Source organism: Choloepus didactylus, chromosome 9 (genome assembly GCF_015220235.1).
Source record: "Choloepus didactylus isolate mChoDid1 chromosome 9, mChoDid1.pri, whole genome shotgun sequence".
In the NCBI taxonomy this organism is placed as follows: domain Eukaryota; kingdom Metazoa; phylum Chordata; class Mammalia; order Pilosa; family Megalonychidae; genus Choloepus; species Choloepus didactylus.
In genome coordinates, this window is record NC_051315.1 from 114,788,178 (window position 1) to 114,812,903 (window position 24,726).

Below are 24,726 nucleotides of genomic sequence, written 5' to 3' on the forward strand. Positions count from 1 at the left end.
GTATTTAGCTTTTAATAGGAAAAATTAATTAACATTTGCATTATAAGACCTGACCTCCCCAGGGAAATATAATCAATTCTCCCAGTACAGGATGGATTCTGCAGTGATAACTTCTTATTGTGGTACCAATCAATCATGTCAGTTGTACAGGGGCATTGTAAATGATGTGCAAAACTATTAAACTCTGGGCTCTTTTAGAGCCAGTTGTCAATGTCATAGTATATAAATATATACTTACAGTGGGGACTATTTAATTATAATATTGATTAAATTATTGCCACTGCTGGCATTACACATGATGATGGTGGCATGCAATCTGGAAGGAATGCAAGACCACTGAAAATGCATCTAGAGTTTTGCAAATGTAATTTCATAGGATATTGTATTAATTTTAACAGCAAGATGCACGCCTCTACTGCAAAGGCTACATAACTGAGGAAACATAAAGCTTTCTCGGTTGAGGGTTCAGTCTAGGTGATTTTAGGTCAGTAGAGGTAATTCCCATTTTTGCAGAAATTTTTTTTTCTTAATTTGAAAAACATTTTTAAAAATGCCTCCTGAACATTTTTTATTGAAGTAAAATTAACATAACATAAAAGTTACCATTGTAACCATTTGAATGTGTACAGTTCAGTGGATTCTAGTACATTCATAATGCTGTGCAACCATCACCACTACTTCTAGAACATTTTCCTCACTCCAAAAGGAAACTCCATACCTGTTAAACAGTCACTCCCTATTCCTCCCTCCCCACCGTCCTTGGCAATGAATAATCTGATGTCTGTCTCTATGGATGTGCCTATTCTAGAAATTCCAAATTAATGGAAACATACAATATATGGGGCTTTGGGACTGGCTTCTTCCACTTAGCATAATGTTTTCAAGGTTCATCCATGTGGTAGGATGTATCATTCCATTTTATGGCTGAATAATATCCTATTGTATGGTTATACCACATCTTGTTTATACATGCCCATCAGTTAATAGACATTTTTATTGTTTCCACTTTTTGGCTATTATGAATAATGCTGCTGTGAGCATCAATGTACATTTTTGTTTGAGCACATTTTCATTTCTCTCCAGTTCCATCTAGGATTGGAATAGCATCATATGGTAACTATGCTTAACTTTCTGAAGAACTGTTGAACCATTTTCCACAGCAATATATAAAGGATTCAGTTTCTCCACATTCTTGCCAACACGTACTTTCCTTGTTTTTTATACTCTCCTCGTGGGTATGAAGTGGTATCTCATTGCGATTTTGATTTGCATTTCCCTAATGACTTATAATGTTGAACATCTTTTCATGTACTTATTGGCCATTAGTATATATTTTTGGAGAAATGTCTAGTCAAGTCTTTTGCTTATTTTTAATTGTGTTGTTTGCCTTTTGGTTGTTGAATTTCAAGTGTTCTTTATTTACTCTGGATAATATACCCTTATCAGATAGTATTTACAAATATTTTCTCCCATTATGGGTTTTATCTTTTCACTTTCTTGATAGTGTCTTTTGATGCACAAAAGTTTTAAATTTGATGGAGTCTAATTTATTAATTTTTTTCTTCTGTTGCTTGTGCTTTGGTGTCATATCTAAGAATCCATTGCCAAGTCCAAGATCATGAAAATTTACCCCGATGTTTTTTTCTAAAACTTCATAGTTTTAACATACATGTTTAGGTTTTTAATCCATTTTGAGTTCATTTTTTTATATAATTTGAGGTAAGGGTTCAAATTAATTGTTTTGCATGGGGATATGTAATCATCCCAGCACTATTCATCAAAAAGACTTTTCTTTCCCCCATTGAATGGTCTGGGCACCCTTGTCAAAAATCAATTGGCCATGAATGTATGCATTTATTTCTGAACTCTCAATCTCTCAATTCTTTAGTCTATTGATGTATATTTCTATCCTTATGCTAGTACCATACTGTTTTGATTACACTAGCTTTGCACTAAGTTTTGAAATTGGCAAGTGTGAGTTCTCCAAACTTCTTCTTCTTCAAGATTATTTTGGCTATTTGGGGTTCCTTGCAATACCATATGAACTTTAGTGTCAGCTTTTCCATTTCTGCAAAAATATCCATTGGTATTTTTGTAGTGATTGAATTACATATGTAGATCATTTTAGGTTTATAGCCACTTAACAATATTAAGTCTTCCAGTTCATGTACTTGAATGTCTTTCCATTTATTAAGGTCTTCTTTAATTTTTTTAACAATGTTTTGTAGTTATCAGTATACAAGTCTTGTACTTACTTGGTTAAATTTATTCCTAAATATTTTACTCTTTTTGATGCTATTGTAACTGGAATTGTTTTCTTAATTTCAATTCCAGATTGTTCATTGATACAGTATAGAGCATTGTGTGTTGATCTTGCTGAATTTATTAGTTCTAATAATTTCATGTGTATGGATTCTTTAGTATTTTCTAAATACAAAAACATGTCATTTGTACATAGAGATAGTTTTATTTCTTCCTTTCCAATTTGAATGCCTTCTATATAGAATTCTTGGTTAACAGTTTTTTTTCCCCTTTTAGCACCTTGAATACATTATTACACTGTTGTATTAGTTAGAGTTCTCTAGGGAAACAGAATCAACAAGAGATTTCTGTAAACACAAGATTTTATAAAAGTGTCTCATGCAACTGTGGGGATGCACAAGTCCAAATTCCATAGGACAGGCAGCAACTGGCAACTCCGATGAAGGTGTTCAATGAAATCCTCAGGAAATGCTTTGGTGGCTAGCCAAAGAAGAAGTGAAGGTCCTCTCTCTCTCTCTTCTTTAAAAGTCTTCAACTGATTGGATTATATCCAGCTGATTGAATTCTCTCATTGCGGAAGACGCCCTTTGTTGATGTAATCAGTCACAGGTGCAGTCAATTGACTGATGATTTAATAAACCAGTCTTCTGGTTTATTAACCAGCTACAAATGTCCTTGCAGTAATGGTTAGGACAGTGCTTGCCTGACCAGACGTCTGGACACCATCACCTGGCCAAGTTGACACATAAACCTAACCATCACAACTGCCCTCTGACCTCCATGGTTTCTGAAGAGAAATAATCTTATTGAGGATCCCTTTTACATGATTTTCTTCTCTCTTGATGCTTTCAGGATTCTCTCTTTGTCTTTGTCTTTTGACAGTTTGATTATAATATGTCTCAGAGTGGATCTCTTTGAGCTTATCCTACCTGGATTTGTTGAGCTTCTTAGATATGGATTCATAACTTTCATCAAATTTGGGAAGTTTTCAGCAGGCAATTCTTCAAATAGTCTAATAGTCTTTCTGCCTTTTTATCTCTGTCCTCTCCTGGGACTCCCATATGTGTATGTTGGTATGGTTGATGGTGCCTCATAGGTCTTTTAGTTGTTGTTCATTTTTCTTCATCCATTTTATTTTCTCCTCCTCCTATTGGCTAATCCCAATTAACTTATCTTCACGTTTGCTGATTCTTATTTCTGCCCGTTCAAATCTGCTGTTGAATCCATCTAGTGAATTTTTTCTTTCTATTATTTCACTTTTCAGCTCCAGAAATTCTATTTAATACCTTTCTATAATATCTCTTTAATGATATTCTCTAATTGTTGGGACATAATTCTCATGCTTTCCTTTAGTTCTTTAAATATGATTTCCTTTCGTTCTTTTAACATATTTAAAATAGCTAATTTACATATAGACTTTGTCTAGTAAGTCCAATGTCTGTGCTTCTGCAGGAACAGTTTCTGTTGATTGCTTTTCTCCTATGTATCAACATGCATTCTTTTTTTCCTTGGATTATTTATTGAAAATGAGACATTTTAAATATTGCAATGCAATGTGAAAATTCTGGAAATCAACACCCCCCCCGACATGATTTGTTATTGTTAGTAGTTGCAGTTGTTGTGTTTAGTAACCTTTATGAACTAATTTTGTCATCTGTATTCTTTGTCATGGATTACCATTGAAGTGTTTCTTCTGCTACCTTCGTGGTCAGCTAATAATTGGACAGAGATTTTCTTAAATGTCTGGAATCAAAACATTTCCTGGTCTTTGCAAATGGGCTTTACGTGTGTGTTGGGGCCCACCTTCGACATTTAACCATGCAGTCTACAAGTGCACCTTAGCTTTTGCTTCCTGCTTGCACAGAGGTTGAAGGTCAGTCAGATGTGAAAGTTAAGGACCCTGTCAGGTTTCTTCTGAGCATACACCCTGCCCTGGGCATTGCATGGCCTTCTAGGTTTCTAAAAAATGTGTGAATATTTCCAAACCCATATCTCCAAGCATCATATTCCACAGCCTTCTCTTCCAAGCTTTTCCATGTGTCTATTGTTTACCTCAACTCTTATCCCATGCCCCAGGCAGCAAAAGCCAATCTGTTAGCTTAAATGGCTCCAAAAATGCACCTCAGGTAGCTTTCTTTCAACACTGGTAGATTCCAAGTTAGGCAAAATAATGGTGAGCCCTTTGTGTTGGTCCTTCAAGGATCAACCCTAGGGGTCAAAACAACCAACCATAATTCTTAGAGAACAAGGATCATTCTGCATCCTCTGGCACAAGGAACCCATGCAAGCTGCCATCTTTAAGACTGTAACTGAGCTGGATGGAGAGATGGGATCAGGGTAAGTTAAAATACCACAAAGCCTTCCTGCCAAGACTCAGCCACCTTTTCTTGATTAACATTCATCTTGTTGATTTAAACCTTGGACTAGTTTCAGAGTTCTAACAGAGTTGATTCTGACTTTTTCTCCAATTCATTCACTCTTGTTTGTGGAGGAAAAGGCCCTTGGAGTTCCCTATTTGCCATTTTTGCTGATGTCACCTGAATCATTTCCTTTCATATTACAAAAATTTCCATAGAGGGGAGGATTCATCAAGAAACTATTTTTTGAAACATTCTAGCTCACAAAAAAATAAGTGACTAATCTAATTTTGGTGCTCTGTCATATTGCTTGGACCTGACATTTTACATGATTGTAAATGACTTGCAAGGTAGTAAAGTTCATAGTTGATATAAAGTCTATACCACATGATATGTATGTCCGAGTGTATCAACTGATCTGCCTCATGTTGAAGTTTTCTCATGTCATGGACTCCATATTTATTGTTCAAACTATTGAAATTTAAAAAGAGAGCAGGAAGCTATGATACAATTTAGTGCACACAGTCCATTATCATTTCATATCCAGGCATGTTTGACTGGGTTTCTTTAGCCAAATGCTCTAAAAGCAAACCTCTCACATGGATCTACGACAGAGAGAAAGAAGGAGGAGATAAGTTGAAAAGCACAGGAGGTTGGAACTGACAAGATTTTGGCATTTTGGAAAAAAAAAAAAACTCCCTTTGATAGCATCCATTTCATGTGCCAATTTATCCCTTGTGATGGTTAGGCTCATGTGTCAACTTGGCCAGGTGATAGTACCCAGCTGTCTGGTCAAGCAAACACTGGCCTAACAATTGATGTGAGGACATTTGTGGCTGGTTAATAAACCAACAGGCTGGTTTATTAAATCATCAGTCTATTGACTGAAGCTGTGACTGATGACTCACCAAAGGGCGTGTCTTCCACAATGAGAGAATGCAATTGGCTGGATTTAATCTAATTAATCAGTTGAAGACTTACAAGCGAGACAGATAGAGGACCTTCACTTCTTCTTCGGCTGCCCAGCGAAGTGTTTCCTGAGGAGTTGGTCGAAGTTGCCAGTTCGTTTCCTGAGGAGTTTATCGAACACGTTCGTCGAAGATCCCAGTTCATTTCCTGAGGAGTTCGTTGAAGTTGCCAGTTCATTTCCTGAGGAGTTCATCGGACATCTTCCTTGGAGTTGACAGTTTGTTGACTGCTGTACAGAATTTGGACTCATGCATACCCACAGTTGCGTGAGTCACTTTTATAAATTTTATAGTCATAGACACCTCTCATTGATTTTGTTTCCCTAGAGAACCCTAACTAATACATCCCTCATTTTTCCCAACCTTGTATTGGGGATTGAATCATGCCCCTCACAAAAGGCATGTTCAGGTCCCAACCCCTGGTCCTGTGGGTGTGAACCCATTTGAAAATAGGACCTTTGAAGGTGCTATTAGCTAAGGTGTGCCCAAACTGAATGAGGGTTGGCTTTGATCCAATATGGCTGGTCACCAGCCCCCTAATGCCACAGTCTTCAGGGAAAAAACATTGTCTTGCTGATGCCTCAACTTTGAACTTCTCTTAGCCTCAAAAACATGAGCCAATAGATTCCATTATTTCAGCCATCCCATGTGTGGTATTTGTTCTGGCAGTTAGGAAACCAAGACTACAACCAAATATTCACTTAATGCATATTTCTTAAATTAACATTATCATCACAAATTATGGGAATACCAACTTCATAGTTTATAAGATACTCTATTCCCCTTCTGGACATGAAAGGAAGAGAAATATTAAGATTGCATTCTGCATGTTCTGGAATATTATCACAAATCCCGCAAAATAAAGACTGTAACAATTCTTTGAATTTATGAACCTATGAAGAAAAGTAAAATATTTAACTTAAATACCCACCCCCCCTTCTTTCTGAAAAGAATATTGCACCATATTTTTTTCTATTTAAACAGTTATTTGTAGGAAGGAGCAATATTTGAGGTAATTATTAAGAATACTATTGTGAGACAGATTAAATGCTCTGTTCCTTTAATATAATAATAGAGCATTTAATGTTCTTAAGTCATTTATTCAGCAAATACTGATTGCTGCTTCCAATGCACCAGACACTGTATTGTGTACCAATAATGCATTGTAAACATGGCCACTATGGCCCCTGTCCTCACACATATTACAGATGAGTGAGAGGTTAGGATATGGAAACAGGCAACTGCATTACCTTGGGGTGAAACGTGCAATCATGTGGGAAATCCAGAAGACCGTGGCTCACCAGGAGAGGATCACAGGGGCTGCAGTTCAGGGGTGGCTTCCCACAGGAAGTGACATCTAATCTGTGATCTGGAAGCTCACTAGGAGTTAGTGTGAGACTGACTAGAATTCCTGACAGGACATACAGCATTTGTGAAGTCTTCAAGGTAGGAAAGAATGTAACCCACTTGAACAACTGAAGAAGTTGTTCAGCACTTCATTAGGACAACAGCATAGAGTAAGAGCGGCCAAAAAGGAGATCTGAGAACACAAATCTTGTAGGGACTTTAAAACTTTTTTAAGGAGCTTGGACTTCATTTTGGAGGGCAATAGAGAGACTCAATATATTTCAAGCAGGGAGTGACATGATCTGACTTTTATTCTAGAAAGATCATTCTGGTTTCTGTAAGAAGGATCAGTGTATAGCAAGGGGTGGGGCAAGACTATAGACAAGAAGAACCGTAAGGAGTTGGTGAAGCAATATAGGGAAGAGATGATAATAGAATAAATGGAGATCTGGAAAAAGAAATAAAGAGAAGTGGACTGATCTTAGAAGTATTTAAGAAATGTCTACTGTATTTGGTGATGAATTGGCTGCAAGTGGCATGGAGGGGGTGTATCAAGCATAATTCCCAGTTTTTCACTTGAGCACATGGGCAGTTGGTGGTATTGCTCCCTAACAGCAGACCATGGAGAACAGAACAGGTTTGCAGAGGAGAAGCTAATGAATTAATTTGTATACAAGATGTGTTTGTGGGCCTTAAAGGCACATGAACCTCTCCAATAGGCAGTTGGACAAGTGGTTATGGATTAATGGGGCACAGAGTGAGACCTGGACTGGACATAGAAATTTGGGAACATCAGCATATAATTGATAATTGAATCTAAGGAGTAGATGACCTTGCCCAGGAAGTTTGTGCAGAGTAGCAAACCAAAGAGAAGACCTTAAGGAGCACTAACATTGTCCATTGGATTTAGCCACACAGCATTTGTTAGTGACCTGGGTGAGAGCAATTTTAGAGTACAGGTGGGAACAAAGCCATATTGCAGTGGATTGAGGCAGAAGGGGAGGTAAGGAATGGCATTTGTCTGTGATGAGAAGACAGTGAAGCAGTTGGAGGCAGGCATGATTTATGCTGTGAATAACTCAGGATGTTTGGGGCTCATAAATAGGAGAAAGAACACCTATCTCACAGTGACAAAGAAGGAAGAAGGAGGACATATTCTAGTGCAGATAAGTTAGTAGAATTAGGGTGAGATTAGGGGGTAGAAAGTTGGAGAGGTTCCCCCACTGGATGGCTTCTTTTATCTCTATGAATTAGAAAGCATTATATGTGAAAGTGAAATGGAGGTATTGGCTTTTATGTTTCATATCAAATAATGCTATAATCACCTGACATTTAATCATCACTAGTCAGGAAGCAATTGCTTTTATAATTCCCATTATACAGACAAGGAAACCACGTCACAGAAAATTGTTGAAACTTGCCCCAGAACTCACTGCTGGTAAATGATGAGCTGGAATTTGATTCTAATCAATCTGACACCAGAGTTCATGCCCTTAACCACTAAACTAGCCTCCTCGAGTTGAGTTTATGGCTATGAATTTGTAAGGACACAGATCTTTGTAGTTGTGTAGATTTTCTCCTCCAAAGCTCTTCGGTATAAGGAGAGGCACTGACAAGTACTGAGTTCCAGATTTGGGTTTTTGACTGGCAGGTGCATGAGAATAAGAGGGTAATAAGATGAGATGGATGACAAGAGGGTGATCAAAGTGATGTACCAGAGCCACTGAGTTGAGTAGGAAAGAAGGACAAGCAGGAATAAAGAAGTACAAGTATAAAGAAGGACGTGGAGTCTTGGAGGTCTCAATGAAATCCAAGAACACGTACTGTGGCCATAGCTAAATGAGAGCTGGTAGTCAGGGAGTAGGGTCTTTGAGGATAAAGTTTCAGATGTGGAACAATTAAGGACATTACAAGTTGCAGATATTGGTCCTATGTGGGGAAAGTTGAAGGGAATTGGAGACAAAGATCAACTGGAGAGGAAGATTTTATAACTTGAGTCCAGACCATTGAATTGGATGTCCATGTAGATATTTAAAAAATTCAAAGTGACAGTGGGATCTGGGGTCCAGCCCTGCACTCTTTCACTCTCTATCTGGTTCACCCCACTTACTTTCCAATCACCCCACAGGCTTGCTCTTTGCTTTCATGGCTTATTTAAAAGGGCTGACATTAAACTGTGAGTCACAATATTCTTGCAGTAGAGCTTCAGTAATCCTGAAGAGTCTCATTTTTGAGCATTTCAAATCAGGGAGAAGAAAAGAGATCCACAGACTGTTTAGTGATAGGATATTCTTCTTTCCAAATATTTTATGCATGTGTTTGTCACTTTGGTGGGGAGGATACTGAATTAAAGAGGATGGATGTGAGTGCTTTGAGGTTTTTATTCACAATTTTATTACAAACCATTTATTTCTATATGTCCAGATTCAGATTTTTCCAGGGGGAAGTTTGCTGAGGAAAAGTACTCTTTGAAGATTGTCCTGTGTCCCCCAGTTCAGCATGTATTATTTACTTAAGGTCTATACCGTTAGGCAAAGCCCTCTCGATAAATGTCAATGGTTTGTCTTTCCTATAATTTTAAGGATCTAGCTCAGTGCCTTCCCTGGCATAGAGAGATAAGGACTTGCTCTATCAAACCTCCGTTCTCTTGGGACTATGGCCAGCTGCTTGAGAAATCTCTGATGTCCTGGGAGAAAAGTCAGTTCAGTCAGCCTAAATGAAAGGCATAGGTGAATGTTTTCTGAAGCACTGGAGCTACAGATGCTTTGCCCTGCTCCTTCCCCCTCCCTTTGGAGACTTATCCAAGAATCCAGGCAGACCATGTGTGGGCTAGCAAGCCCTAAGGGGACTGGCAAGCCTCTGGAGCCACACACACAAAGTTGACGGGAACCAGCTGACAAGCAGTATGCCCATGTGCTCCAGAGACAAGAGCCATAAGGTAAGAGTGAAGGAGGCAAGCGTCACTTCTTACTCGGAGCCAAGATGGCAAGGCAGTTGGACCCAGGATAAAGTAGAAGGGGCCAAGTCCCTGCAACCCACGACCAGTCCTTGACATCCTCACTCACTTTGTCAGCCATCACAAAATATCACCACTCCTGCAAAGCCTGATTTAGGGTGATGAATTTTCAATATCTCAGTGCTCCTTTTCCACCTGGGACTGTGACTTTTAGGAAATCTCCTGGGAAGAAATTCACTATTCTATCAGTAGCTGTCTTTGAGAAAGTGGACTTATAGGGAATTTGTTCTTCTTCAACTTTTTTTTTCCATTTTTTTCTATAATGGCATACCTATTTTAAAGGAAAATTTAGCTTATTTAAATTTTGTTTCCTTTACCTTAAGACTAAGTCCCTTTATCATTTTATCTGTAAGGAAGGGCAGACTTGAAAACCCTTCTGGCAACTCCTGACCTAAGATTTCAGGCCAAAGGAGGCAGCAGTCAGGGTTTCTGTGATGAGTTCTCTTTTTATGGTGTAGTAGCCCCCACGGAGGAGTCCCTCAGTGGGTGTCAGAATGTTCTGGCACAGGAGAGAAATGTAAAAGCCCATGTGCTACCAGCACAATCAGTGTCATTTAGAAAAAAATCATATACTGTAATTTGAAATATTCAGGCATCTTGCATTTTAAAGAGGGTAAAAACTTATATTTAAACAAAACTAAATTAAATTCTTCTCCCACCTCCACCTCCACCCAAGTTCTCTTCACTCACTGGCTAGCGATGCCCACACCCACTTAGGAGAACCCAGAGAAGATACAGAGCAGCTCCTCACCACAGGCACATTTGGGAACCAGCTTTTGACTTTGTCAGTTTACAGCATTTGTTCATGTAAGAACTTGACCCCCTGTAGCTACTGCTCTATAAAGAAAACATCTTTATCTTCTTATGTTGGCCTGAAGAAGAGGGTAAAATGAGAAGGTATGGAATTAAAATTTAGATAGTCAAATATTTGGAGTAAAAAAAAAGAACTCATTAAAATTATATTCAAACATCTTATACCTAAAGTACTCTGAATGCAATTCACTTTCAATTCTGGCTTAATAAAATATCTCCTGACCTCACCCTACCCCAACCTACCTCATGTCCTGGGAAAGAGAAGCAAGATGAAGCAGCAGGTGTGCACATTGGTTTTTAAAAATGTTGGATATGAAAACCTTGAATAAGTTTAGGTAGAATGAAGCCTCTACAGATTAGAAATGCATCCTTTTTATTATTTTAGTAGAGCTTTATAATATCCTCCTCATCTCTGCCCCAAAGGAACTGTTTCTTTCTACACTAGTACAAATTTACATAAATTAAAATCCTGCTTTGTTCAATTTCAAGGTTCAGAGAGAAGGAAAAAAGTATCTACTAATAATTTACAGCTCTTAATATCAATTGTGAGCTGAAACTGTAGTTATTTATTTCACACTCTTATCACGCTTAATTTTTGCCAACTCCTCTGAGTTGGGAACACTAAAGTTCAAAGGCCAAGCAACTTGCCCAAGGTCAAACACCTGGTTAAGAGACAGACTCAAATTCAAGGTCTACTTGGCCCCAAAGTCCCCAACCCCTTTCTCCTGTAAGGGTATTTATTTCCATTAGTTCCAAAAACTAATGTAAATTCTGAATTCTGTGCACTTAGCATTATGAAAAAAAAAAAGGTAGATAATACAAGAAAAGTAAGGCTAATGAATATAATAAATTCATTGCAGTAGTTCTGCCTAGCCTGATGACTGTATATTCAATATAAAGTTCTCTTTAAAATGCCACAAGTAATCTATTCTATTATTTAAATGTTTTAAAACATTCTAAATTATTTCTCTTGAAGTTCAAATACCTTTTGAAAGGACCTTCTGTATTGCTTAAAACATTTGGACTTTCTCCTTAACAGTTGTAAGGATTTATATGTAAACCAAATTCACGTGCTCCTAACTTATTCCCCAGACTCCCCATTTTGCCTCATTTAAGAGCCTAAGCCAGGTTTTCAAAATGGCTTTTTGCAGTTTTTCATCTTTTGAGATTTAAAATTTAAATTTATGTCTTTGCTACTCCAGGCCTTCTCTTTTCCTAATTTATTTTTCACTTACTTCAAGCCATCACCATATCCCTGCCATCACTTTTGATTTATATTGCCTAGGAACATAATCCAATCATGAATCTTCCTTGGGAATGCCAACATGGCAGGAAAAAGAACTTACTTTAACGATCTTTCTAGAGTAGAAAACAAAAAGGGAAAAAAAAAGCAGTGAAACTTAAAAAATATTATCAAGCAAACCCTATAAGTCTATCATAATATAAGAAACTTAGCTTTTCCCTGAATCCAAAATGGAAAGCAATGATGCATCAGTCCATCACTTTTTGCTATTCTCTCCTTTCCACACACAGAAACTGGAATTGATCAGTTTAATTTATAAATAAGATCCCCAACAACTACAGCTTTTTCCCACATCCACCCCAGGCCCTATGTGCATCTCCACTAAGCCCAGGAATTTCTTGTGTTACTGACCAGGAAAACATGCCTGTCCTTTACACTATGACCCACAGCTAAATAAGCATGGTTACCCCCCAGCCACAGGGCTATTGTTAAGGTTTGTGTGTTGCTAGTCACAGAAAACAAAGTTGGAGATTCAGCTGAAGAGGTCATTTATAGGGAAGATATTGTGGTATCTCCCAGTCAAAACAGACTCAGGTAAGGCAGGAGCCAGGGAGCTCCAGAGACATCAGTTGGAAGAGTTCACAGATCTTTTAACCACCATTCCATACTTAGCATGAATCAGCTTCAAAGACTTTCAGACGTGATGTTTCTTTGTTCCATGGTTAGATTCTCAGGAGATAATCTTGTTGGTCCATCTTTGGCCAAGTGACTACCCTGGTTCTATCACCTGGCTGAGCTACCTGGAGTCAAACCTTGGGTCCTGGGAATTATGCCCTGAGAAGGGAAAATTGATGAAAGAAAGAGGTTTCTAATAGATGCAGTCTTCTTGCAAATATACAGCATCATTGAATCTCTGGACACTCTCCCAAATGGTGGGCAGTCCAGAAGACTCCCTCTGTTTAATTTGCAAAGACTTAAGTTAGCAAACACAAAAAGGCCTGTTTAAATACTGACCTCATATATGACATCAATCAAGAGAAAACCCTTTTCATATTTCATTTCATTCAGCAACCGTCAATAGTGCTTGTACTGTGTACAGAACACTATGTTCCATAATATGAGTCCATTGCAAAGGGGAAAAAAAAGCCCTAGCCTTCAAATCAAGCCTTTTCTGAATTTTACCTGGAAGTCAATTAACGGTCATTCATTCATTCAGCAAATATTTACTGAGTTCCTTCTAAATATGAGGCACTGTTCAAGCTCTGCAGAGGGAGGGGAAATCTGGTAGTGAACATCACTATGAAGCATTCATTATAGAGATGCAAAGTCAGCAGTGGTTAAAAGACTGGGCCCAAATCCTAACTCTGCCTCATACTAGGTGAGGGGCACATTCCCAAATCTCTCTGCTATTGTTTTCTCATTTTTAAAATGAGAATAGGGCTGTCAGAGAGGTACATCTGTCACATAGTAGGAGCTGCTGTCATCACATCATCATCATCATCATCACTGTGACATGTCATCCAGACCTTCCTCCCTCTTACCCTGAGGGCTCTGCCTGAAGTTATCCTCCTGCCAACTCAACTCCAATAAGAAAACCGACAAAGCTGAGTGTAGGAGTTTATTCCTTACTCATTGAGTGTGTAAGGGATTGTCAGACTCGCCGGAAGCAGTTGCTGAGAAGGAGTATGGGGTGCAAGATGTTTAAGGATCGACACCTGTGGAAGGAAGAGAGAGGAAGCAGGATCAGGGAGGGGAGAAGTTGAACTTCAACTCAGACCGAGCAAATTCTTGACCAACCTGGCAGGGAGCTCTGACCTAGTGTTGCCCATTAGTGTCCTTTGTACGGCCAAAATGGCTGGGACTTTATATTCCCACTGCTAGCATTCGTTGGGGGACCTGGGGGATCTGGCCAGAGTGCCTTGGTGTCTACTACCAAATAAGGTCTGAATAAAAAAAAAAAAAAAAAAAAGGAAAACAAAAACATGATCTTAAGCTGCAGGAAACCTATAGTCTAGTAAATGAGAGGAGGCTGCATGAATAATAACAGAAAGAATGTGTTCAGGCAAAGACTTACCAAGTATTTTGAGAGTTCATTTAATAGAAAGACTACTTCTGGCTAAGATAAGAAAACAAAATAACATGCTTAACTCTTCAGGCTAAGGCAATGTGCAAAGATGGATTGAAAAATAAATTAATAAACTCTTGCATGATTAGGATGTGATTCTCATTTAATTGAAATTTATCTTTTCAAGTAAACTGGCATTAGAATATCTGATAATCTACTCTGTATCAGTGCAACTCAAAGTGTGATCTATGGACTGTGATGGTAGCAAACTTTTTTTTTTTACCAGCCCTTGACTAGATAAATATAGAGCGTAGGAGTAAGCACTTAGAAACCCTTTAAGCACTTTGACACAGTGATTTTGTATCTATTGGCTCTAATAATAAAAAATGGGGGCTTATATTTATACATTTGGATTTTTCCTGCATCATTTCTTCTGGTAATTCATTTTTATTGTATTTTACAAAAGAGTTAGCCTGTAGTGGATTAGAATTTTTTTAAAATATGTGTTCTTTCACCATAGAAACTTTAAGAAGCATGAGTCAACACTTTATAAGACTTATTTTTTAATGCAATTTTGTTGAGATATATTCACATACCATACATTCATCCACAGTATACAATCAAATGTTTACAGTACCATCATATAGCTGTGCATTCATGACCAAAATCAATTTTTGACCATTTTTATTACTCCAAAAAAATAATTAAAAAGAATAAAAATCAAAACAAAAAGAACACCTAAAACATCCCATTTCCCCTACCTGCCCCCCTCTATTATTTATTCATTTTTTGTCTTTATTTTCTTACTCATCTGTCCATATACTGGTTAAAGGGAGTGGGAGTCACAAGGTTTTCACAATTACATAGTCACACCATAAAAGCTCTATAGTTATACAATCATCTTCAAGAATTAAGGCTACTGGATTACAGTTCAACAGTTTCAGATGATCCCTTCTAGCTATTCTAATACACTAAAAACTAAAAAGGGATATCTATATAATGCATAAGAATATCCTCCAGAATGACCTCTTAAGTCTATTTGAAATCTTTCAGCCACTGAAATTTTGTTTCATTTCTCTTCCCCTTTTTGGACCAAGAAAGTTTTCTCAATTCCATGATGCCAGAGCCAGGCTCATTCCTGTGAGTTATGTCCCATATTGCCAGGAAGATTTACACTCCTGGGAGTCATGTCCCATGTAGGTGGGAGGGCAGTGAGTTTACCTGCAGGGTTGGCTTAGAGAGAGAGGCCACATCTGAGCAACAAAAGAGGTTCTCTGGGGGTGACTCTTAGGTATAATTATAAGTAGGTTTAGATTCTCCTTCACAAGAGTACATTTCATAAGGGCAAGCCCCAAGATTGAGGGTTTAGCCTATGAAATTGGCAGTTCCCAATGCTTGCAAGAATATCAGGAATTCCCAAGTGGGGAAGTTTAATATTTCCACATTTTTCCGCAGTCCCTCAAGAGGGCTTTCCAAATACTTTTTTATTCTCTGCCAAATTACTCTGGAATGTATTAGCACATCACAGTAACCTGTACAAACCAACAAGGCCTCATTCCATATTCAAGTTTCCATGTAATTATTGTGTATGAATAAACTGACCACAAAAGTTAAATTGGGTAGTGTGCTACAGAAAATATAAATGTAACACCAAATTAGCATCTCTTCCTTTCCTCTCACATAGAAGTCGAAGTTTTAAAACACAGTCAATATCATCCTTTACTCTTTAGTCTGATTTGCTTTAGTCCTAACTAGATCACCTTCATTCATATCTCTAATTGAAGTCTTATCTCTTTTTCAGCTTTTTTAACAGTTGCTGTATGGGGTAATGCTGACATTCATAGCTGCAGAACTCTAGCTCTGAGTGTCAGGTGTCACATAGATACCTGAAGCCCCAGGGAGCAACCAGGTTATACACAAAGAGCTCAGCATCTCAGAATTTAGAAATAACTGTAACAATTCAGGAATAGATGTGACTGCTGTAAGAGCTTACAATCTAGGAATCTTTACAGTAAGCCTTCCCTGATAGCCTATGCTCTCAAATTCAATTCTCAGAGTTTGCACATTATATTTGGCCCATATTAGTGAGACATTATAATATTTGCCTCTTTGTTTCTGGCTTATTTCACTCAACATACTGTCCTCAAGTTCCATTCATTTAGTTTCATGCTTCATAACTTCATTCCTTCTTGCAGTTTTCAATATTCCATTGTATATATACACCACAGTTTGCCCTTCTGTTCAGCAGTCAATGCACCCTTAGGCCACCTCCATCCATTGCAAATCATGAATACTGCCAACATAAACACCAGTGTGCAAACGTTCATTCATTTACCTGCTTTCCATTCTTCCAAGTATATGCCTAATAACTGGGTCACAGGATCAAATGGCAACCCTCTCCTTAGCCTCCTGTTGAACCACACACTGCCCTCCAGATGGGCTGCACCATTCTACTTCCCTACCACCAGTGAATAGGTACATTGTTCTCTCTCCACATTTTCTCCAGCACTTGTATCTTTCTGTTTATTTTTTAAACAGTTTTATTCACACACCATACAATCCATCCCAAGAAAACAATCAATGATTCCTCATATAATCCCATAGTTATACTTTCACCACCACAATCTATACTGAGGAAATTTCCATTTCTTCCACAAAAGAAAGAAGGTGTGGGGGGGGGAGAAGAATAAAAATGAAATAAAATAAAAAGGAGAAGCCACAACACTTACACCAAGTATCCCATACCCCTCCCTAATATCCCCCTCTTAGTGACATTTAGCTTTTGTATACTGCATTTGTTAAATTTCATGGAAGTATATTACATTGTTACTGTTAACCACAGATTGCAATTTGCATTGATTATATTCTTCCATATACCATCTCATTGTCAACACCTTGCAAGGTGGACATTCATTTGTTCTCCTTCATGGAAAAACATTCCTGTATGTTACATTTAATCACCATTGTCCACTCTAGGTTTTGCTAAGTTATACAGTTCAGTACTTATCTTCTATCTTCGCTTCTGGTGTCATACATGCTCCTAGCCTTCCTCTCTCAGCCATACTCATACTCAGCTTTCTTCAATGTACTAGCAATATTGTGCTACCATCAGGTAGTATTGTGCTATCCATTTCTGGATCTTTACAGTCAATCCTGTTGAACATTATTTACTCCTTCAGCACCAAATGCCTAATCTCTGCACTCTTTCTGTCTCCTGAAAACCTGCATTCTCAACTTTAACACTCAAATTTCATTCATTAATGTTAGTTCATATTAGGGATTTTCTCTCGCTCTCTTTTTACCCTTACTGATAGTCTTCATTTCTACATGTTTCTCCAAACCTCTCTCACTTCTGTCTTTTCTTATGATCTGTAGTGCTTCCTTTAGTATTTTTTTTTTTTCTTGTAGAACAGGTCTCTTGTTCACAAACTCTCTCAGTGTCTGTTTGTCTGAAATTATTTTACACTTTTCCTCATTTTTGAAGGATAATTTTCCCAAATTTAGAATTTTGGGTTTGCAGTTTTTCTCCTTCAGTATCTTAAATATAGCATACCACTGCCTTCTCTCCTCTATGGTTTCTGCTGAAAAATATACACATAATCTTTTCAAGGTTCCCTTGTATGTGATGGATTGTTCTTCTTTTGCTGCTTTGAGAATTCTCTCTTTGACTTTGACATATGACAATCTGATTAGTAAGTGCCTTGGAGTAAGTCAATTTGGATAGATTAACAGAATAGATTTAGGTCTATTCTGTTTGGGGTACTCTGCATTTCTTGGATCTGTAATTTTATGTCTTTCATAACAGATGGGAAATCTTCATTATTTCCTCCATTATTCTTTCTGCTCCCTTTCCCTTCTATTCTCCTGCAACACCTGTGATGTATAGTCATGCACATCATGTTGTCATTCAATCCCTGAGATGCTGCTCATGTTTTTCCATTCTTTTTCCTGTCTGCTCTTTTTTATGGAGGATTTCAGATGTCCTGTCCTTCAGTTCACTAATCCTTTCTTCTGCCTCTTCAAATCTGGTATTGTAAGTTTCCATTGTGTTTTTCATCTCTTCTATTGTGCCTTTCATTCCCATAAGTTCTGGCATTTGTTTTTCAAACTTTTAAGTTCTTCCTTAAGTTCACCCAATGTCTTCTTTACGTCCTTCATTTCTTTTGTCATATCTTCATTCAACTCACTGATTTGATTTTTAATTGATTTAGTATGTTTGTTTGAACATCTTTAAATAGTTGATTAAACTCCCATATTTCATTTGAAGTGTAAGTTTTTCTTTTGACTCAGCCATATCTTCATTTTTTGTAGTGTGACTTATGTTTTGTCCATGTCTAGGCATCTGGTTTCCTTGATTAGTTTTATTTAGAGGTTGTTTTCACTCTTTACCAAGGGTTTTCTTGTTGATTGGCTTTGTTCTCTATCTGTTCTTTGGCATTCAGTTCAAGTTATTCTGACCTCTATCATAGCTTCTGTTTTAGTGATCAGAATTTTTCAGCTCTTAATATCCTGGTTCTTGCCCTGCCTATATGGAACCTTTTTTTTTTTTTTTTTTTTTTTTTTTTTTTTTGATGAGGGTCAACCCAGACATGATCAATCCGAATCAGACAATCAGATTTTCCCAGACCAGACAGGCCAAGGACCCAGGAGGAGAGTGTAATCAGTATCAAGTTTTTCTGATGATGAGACCCAGAAGGTCATCAGACTTTCCTGTGAGGCTTCTAGACTCTGTGCTTTTCCTATCCTGACCAGCAGGTGGTGCTTGTCAGCCTGGAGTTCCCCATAAGTGTAAAGAGATGTGGTACCTTTAATTCTCACCAGACCCTGTCCCTGCCAGGAGAGGTAGAAGTCAAGCTTAAGCTGTTTCTGTTTCCCCACCCCTCATCCCCAGGGTCTCAATTCTCTGAAGGAGGGCTGCCACTTGAGTTGGGCCCTGCACCCCCTTTTCTTGGAGAAGATACACTCTTTAGGGAATTATTTCCTTCACTTGACACCTTATTTGGTCTCTCAGGCCTATTTTAACTCCATCCTTGCCTGGGTCAGCACTAACAACTGAAAATACCTAAGGTTTTCTCTAATGAGTTGCTTGGGAGAGTTTTTTTAAAAGAAAGAAAAAAATTCGCTTTTCAGAGCCAGCCCCCAGCCCCCTACGTTCACCAGTCAAGAGCCAGACTTGGTATCTGGCTCTATGTGCCCCTTTTCTTAGTATTTTTCAGTGTTATGAGCTTGGCCAACTCCAAAAGCCTCTGTTTTCATTAATTTTTTTTTCATCAGCCCCACCTCCTCTCTGCAGGAGAGACCTCAGGATTCTTTCCCTGCTTGCTCCAGGTTTGTCTGTGCTTGTAGCTTGTATTCAGTAGTCCAAATTTGTTAATTAAAACTGCAATTGGAGCTTGGATTGCTTCTTTTGCTTCTAGTAGAGATTGCTTCTTTTTTCCACAGTGAAGTTTTCCAACTCAGCCTGCCATGGCAGTGGGGGAGGGGCACCAGCTCCACAGTTTGGGAGCTTTACTTACAGTTCTACGCAGCAATCTCAGCCTTTCCACCCATTCCAGACTGGTGTACGATGTATGTCCAGCCATGGATGTTCCCCAAACAGTTGTTCCAGACATTCCCTGTCTATTTACTCCCAGCTCTAAAGGACTAACTAAATTCTATACCTCCCTACACTGCCATCTTGCCCCACCCTCCTATGTGACTTATTTTTACTAAAGTCTTTTTTTTAATATTTGAAAAAAAATCAACAAATACAAATCTCTTTTATGCTTGTGATTGTTAATCTGGAAGTTAGACTGTATCTCCTTTAAAGAACAAGAGTACTCCTACAAATTTCCTGAAGAAAGAATTATTTTTATATAAGAGCCCAATTTTCTATGAGCTTTCATTTAGTTATCTAAGATGTTCACATGCATGTTATAGCAACAGAATGAAATGAAACCAAATAAAAATGTAAGACCTTAAAGTAGCATTGGTAGATACATCAGCTGGTGAAGGGATAAATATAATATGGTATATACATACAATGGAATATTATTAAGTCATACAAAGGAATGAAGTTCTGATGCATGCAACAAGGATGAGCCTCAGAAACATCATGTTGAATGAAATAAGGCAGAGACAAAAGGATAAATATTGTATGACCTCACTGATATGAAATAATTAGAATAAGCAAACTCACAGAGTCAGAATCTAGAGTACAGGTTGCCAGTGGATAGGGTAGAGGTAGGGAATAAAGAGTTAATGCTTAAATTGTACAGAATCACTATTTGAATTGATCAGAAAGTTTAGATTATGAATGGTGGTGATGGTAGCACAGCATTATGAATGCAATTATCAACACTGTATTATATATGTGAATGTGGTTAAAAGGGTGAAATTTTAGGCTTTATATATATTACTAGAATAAAAATTTTTAAAAAAACAGGACTGTACAACACAAATATTGAGCCCTATTATTTATTATGGGCTATGGTTAATAGTACAACTATAAAAATGTTCTTTCATGAATTATAACAAAAGTACCACACTAAAGCAAGGTGTTAATAATAGGGTGATATTTGGGAACTTTGCATTTTATGCATGATTTGTCTGTAAACCTACAACTTCTCTAAAAAAAATAGCATTGGTAGAGAAATAAGTTTCTGACAAAATATTAACAGTCTTCAAAATTATTTATGAAGTTTAAACATAGAAATATCATGATTAAAAAAAATTCCACAGTACCCTCAAACTGTAAAAGAAAATCTGTGAAGGATTAACTGAGCAAAATGCACTGAGCTGAAAAGTTCTGTTTCCATGGAGCTTGCCTCAAGATATTTTACAATAGACCACTCAGCCTCTGAGGCTGTTTCCCTTATGGAAATTCCCAGCCATCATAAGTTATTATTGTTTGTTGGAATCTGGATAAAGAAAGGAAAGCACTCAAACATCGTAGAGGTATTGAATCAAAAGCTACCATGCAAAATTAAATAAGATAGCAGTGATATGGTTAAAAAAAATCCTGGAATATTTGAAAAGAAAATATTTAGGTGGTAATGTAAGCATTCAAACTCTCTAAAAGAGAGAGTTTAAAAAGAATAATTAGTATAATAAGATTTTTTTTAATAACTGAATATAGACTTGGACTTTTCAAATAAACCCTAAAATCATATTCAAATCAGATTTAAGTAAATCAACACATTTGTGCTACAATAGAATCTTGCCTTCATAAAAGGAACCATCACAACTGTTTTTGTGTGTGTGTGTTTTTTGTTTGTTTGGGTTCTTTTTACCTGTACACTCCTAACATAATATTGAGAGTAGGGATATGAGGTTTGGGAGTTCTGGGAAAAGACATAAAGCCAAGAAGTTAAAATCCCTTGATAGCTAATGAATAAGAGATTTAAGCATCCTTGTACAAATGCTGTAAGACAATAGAAAAGCATAATTCAATTTATTTAAAAATTTTTTCAAAACCATGCCTGCATTACATGACTAACAAGCTACAGGAACAAGCTGAGTTCCAGATCTAGAATCTGGGAAACGGATCATCAGAAAGAATTATTTTCAAAACCTGAAGTTAGTGAGCATTAGTTCCCAAAAAGGGAATTCACTGCAATTTTAAATTGTGATTTGGACATAGTTGATTTGTAAAGTAATTGTTCTTGCCCGGTTTCTATTGTTCATCATTTGAAAGACTCTCTTTATACTATAAATAATTAAAATAAGGCAGAACTTTGGATATTTCAATAGATTATAAGATTTTTGTTGTCAGCTATGAGTTTGTGTGCTGAATTCAGAACATAGAAAGAGAAAAATGATATTCTAAAAATTGGGTTGTGGGTCTCCAGCTATGGTGGACGGAGATCAATATCCTGGCTTTACAGGAAAGATTCTTTGAGTGTCTGTGGTAGACATATGATAAGTGACTGTTGATGGAATAAAGGTATGAACAAACTAATGAATACATGAACTGATATCACTAACGAGGAGTTCCTCACACAGGGATAATTGCTTGATATAACTGTCTTCTGGCTGATTTCCTTGAGGATTGAATCTTTGCTCACCAAGCAATTACAATTGGGTTTTCTGGGTGAGACTATCTTCCATAAACTGGATCTTTCTCTTAAGTTAAGTCTATTTTAGAGTATAATGAATAAGCTGGCATTTTGTGTTTATATTGGACTCCTATGAGTTTAGTGAATAACAATTGCTTTTCCAAGATCTGATCATTAAAAAGAGAAAGGACAAAAGTTGAGTGTTGCCCTGGAATAACCAAGTTAAAGCCATGAGCTGTCATGAGCCTAAGAAATTCTTTGGTGAAACCCAGGCTAGAACAATCACCTGTATTTGTCTACTTTGTCTAATCATAGGCTTCATCCCAGGTATATTTCCCACACAAATGTGGAAACACACTTATTTTGGAATAAATTTGTATGCAAATTTGACCTGCTCACTTTTCTTTCTTCTATTCCAGTTTAACCCCTAAAGAAATGCATTTTGAAGCCAAAAAAAGTGCTTTATTTCCCCAGGACAGAGCAAGAAAACAGAACTACAACTGGCTGCTTGCCACATTGAGAGAAGAGGGGGCAAACATCTGATGATCACTTTTCCCCTATTACTCAGCTCACTCACTTCCTTACAGGTTGATGCTTATGCCTGCCATCCCCTGATATCACTTCATTCTTTGGGTTGACATCAGTAATGATTTAGGGCTCAAGTAGACATTTTCTTTTTAACAAAGCAATAAAGTTAGGATCTTAAAAAGAAAGGAAAACTTAATATGCTTACCATGCTCTGCAGATTTTCAATTATCCTTATATAATTCTCTTATAAAGATTGCTTAAGGCAATCTTTCATTTTAAGCATCATGGAATTACTGAAGAAAAATAGACATTTTGGATACTTAGAGTTCAATAAAATTTGCCACCCAGTGATGTGTGTCTCCAAGTAACTCAAAATTGTAGAGAAAATGGAGGTGAATATCAGAACTGTTAATGGTAACTCCCAAGGGTGCTAGGGAATAAAAACTCAAATTCACAGCTGGCTGGAAGTGAGATGAAACTTAGGGATCAGTTGCTCTTGGCTTCCTTAAATTGTGGTCTCCAAAACCTTAGGTTGGCAGATTATATTAAATACTTGCAGATAAAAGGGTCAAGTGGATGAACGAACTTTTGAAAATGCTAGTTAAATAAACAAACCATGCCTATTTCCTGTTACATTTCTCAGAGCCAAAAATATGCTAATATAAATAGTGCACCCCCAAGATGGGCATATATAAAGTAGACAGCATTCTAAGAAGGGTGTGGAGAAAGCACAAAACATTTCTCCAGCTCATTTGACCATAGAATGCTTTCTTTATGGAACATCTATGAATGTTTCACATAATAGACTTTGGGAAGTGCTGATGTAGTTTCATTTTCTTCTTTTAAAAGTGAAGAAATTGAGACTTTGTGAGAGGAATGTGTGCAAAATCACAACACAGGCTAGTGACATAACTAGAAAATAAAATCAGAATTTTCTCATCTTTCTATATTGGAATTAGGAAACATAAGAAGGATGAGGGGGAAATACATGTTTTTATATGAGGTGAACTATACCTATAATGGCAAAAGTCATAAGGAATCAGATTATCTACTGTCATTTTGATTTTGGTGCAAAAGATTTAAAACACTGAGAAAATAATTTATCAACAATACAGAATCAGAGATATTGTAGGCAAGCAAACTATTACTGCTGTCCTACTGTGTGATAAGTACTTGATGAAATATCATATTTAATTAATCTTCACAACCACTCAGTAAGAGGAAGAATCTGTTTGATTCTAAGAAATGGAAAACTCAACAAACAATGGCTTAAAAAGCAGGGGTTCATTTTCATCATGTTAAAACTTACCTGAGGTAGACAGCAGGTACAGCCACTGAGGAAGTTCCCAAGGCTTTGGGCTCTTGAAATCTTCATGCTCTGACCACCTCATGGATGGATCTCATCTTCATGGTCTCAGTATTGCCACTGCAGGTCCAGATATTTTATCCAAGACCCAGTATTGAAGAGTGAGGAGAGAAGGGATCAAAGATCTATTTCAGCTGAATCAGTTTACCTTTCCTGGAAGCCCAACCAAGTAGACTTTTGTCTATGTACAGTTGGCCAGAACTATCCCATCACCATCCCTGCAAAGAACCCTGGGAAATTGAGCTACTTTTTTCCTTTTAAAGCTGAGGATATTTCTGTCCTAAATAAAATCAGGATACTGTTAGTAAAGGAAAAGGACAAAAGGCCATGATTAAAGGAACTAGCCCTATCCATGCAGGCATTATTATTCCTATTTTCATATGAGGAGCCTGCGATTTCAGGACTTTAAATAATTTGATTAATGTTACATTGCTAATGAGTGTTTGAGTCAGAGGATGAAGCCAGACCTGCCTGGGTTCTCAAAATTCAAGTTGTTTTCCTTTAGAAGTCAACTTCACTGGGTTGGGACCTGAAGCAACCAGAAAACAATGTTCAAACAGTGTCCTTGAAAAAAGGCCAGGGAAATCTGTAGATTTGTGTCATAAAATGAAATAAAAACAGAGGTCTAAGGTATTTGTTTGCTCAATTTATGCATCCAACAATATAATCTGTAAGTTGGCCAATAAGCATCATCAGTCTGGTCCACTATGAGACTCTATGTTGTT

The 24,726-nt window shown here is 37.4% G+C and overlaps 1 long non-coding RNA gene across 1 annotated transcript in view; it reads right to left on the bottom strand.

Moving 5' to 3' along the window:
- The window catches only part of LOC119543621, a 68,271-nt gene extending 61,348 nt beyond the window's left edge, over window positions 1–6,923 (bottom strand). Inside the window, exon 1 of the long non-coding RNA XR_005218670.1 lies at window positions 6,838–6,923. This is a non-coding gene — a long non-coding RNA (uncharacterized LOC119543621). The remainder of the gene's footprint in view (window positions 1–6,837) is intronic.
- Between the last annotated feature and the right edge of the window lie 17,803 nt (window positions 6,924–24,726).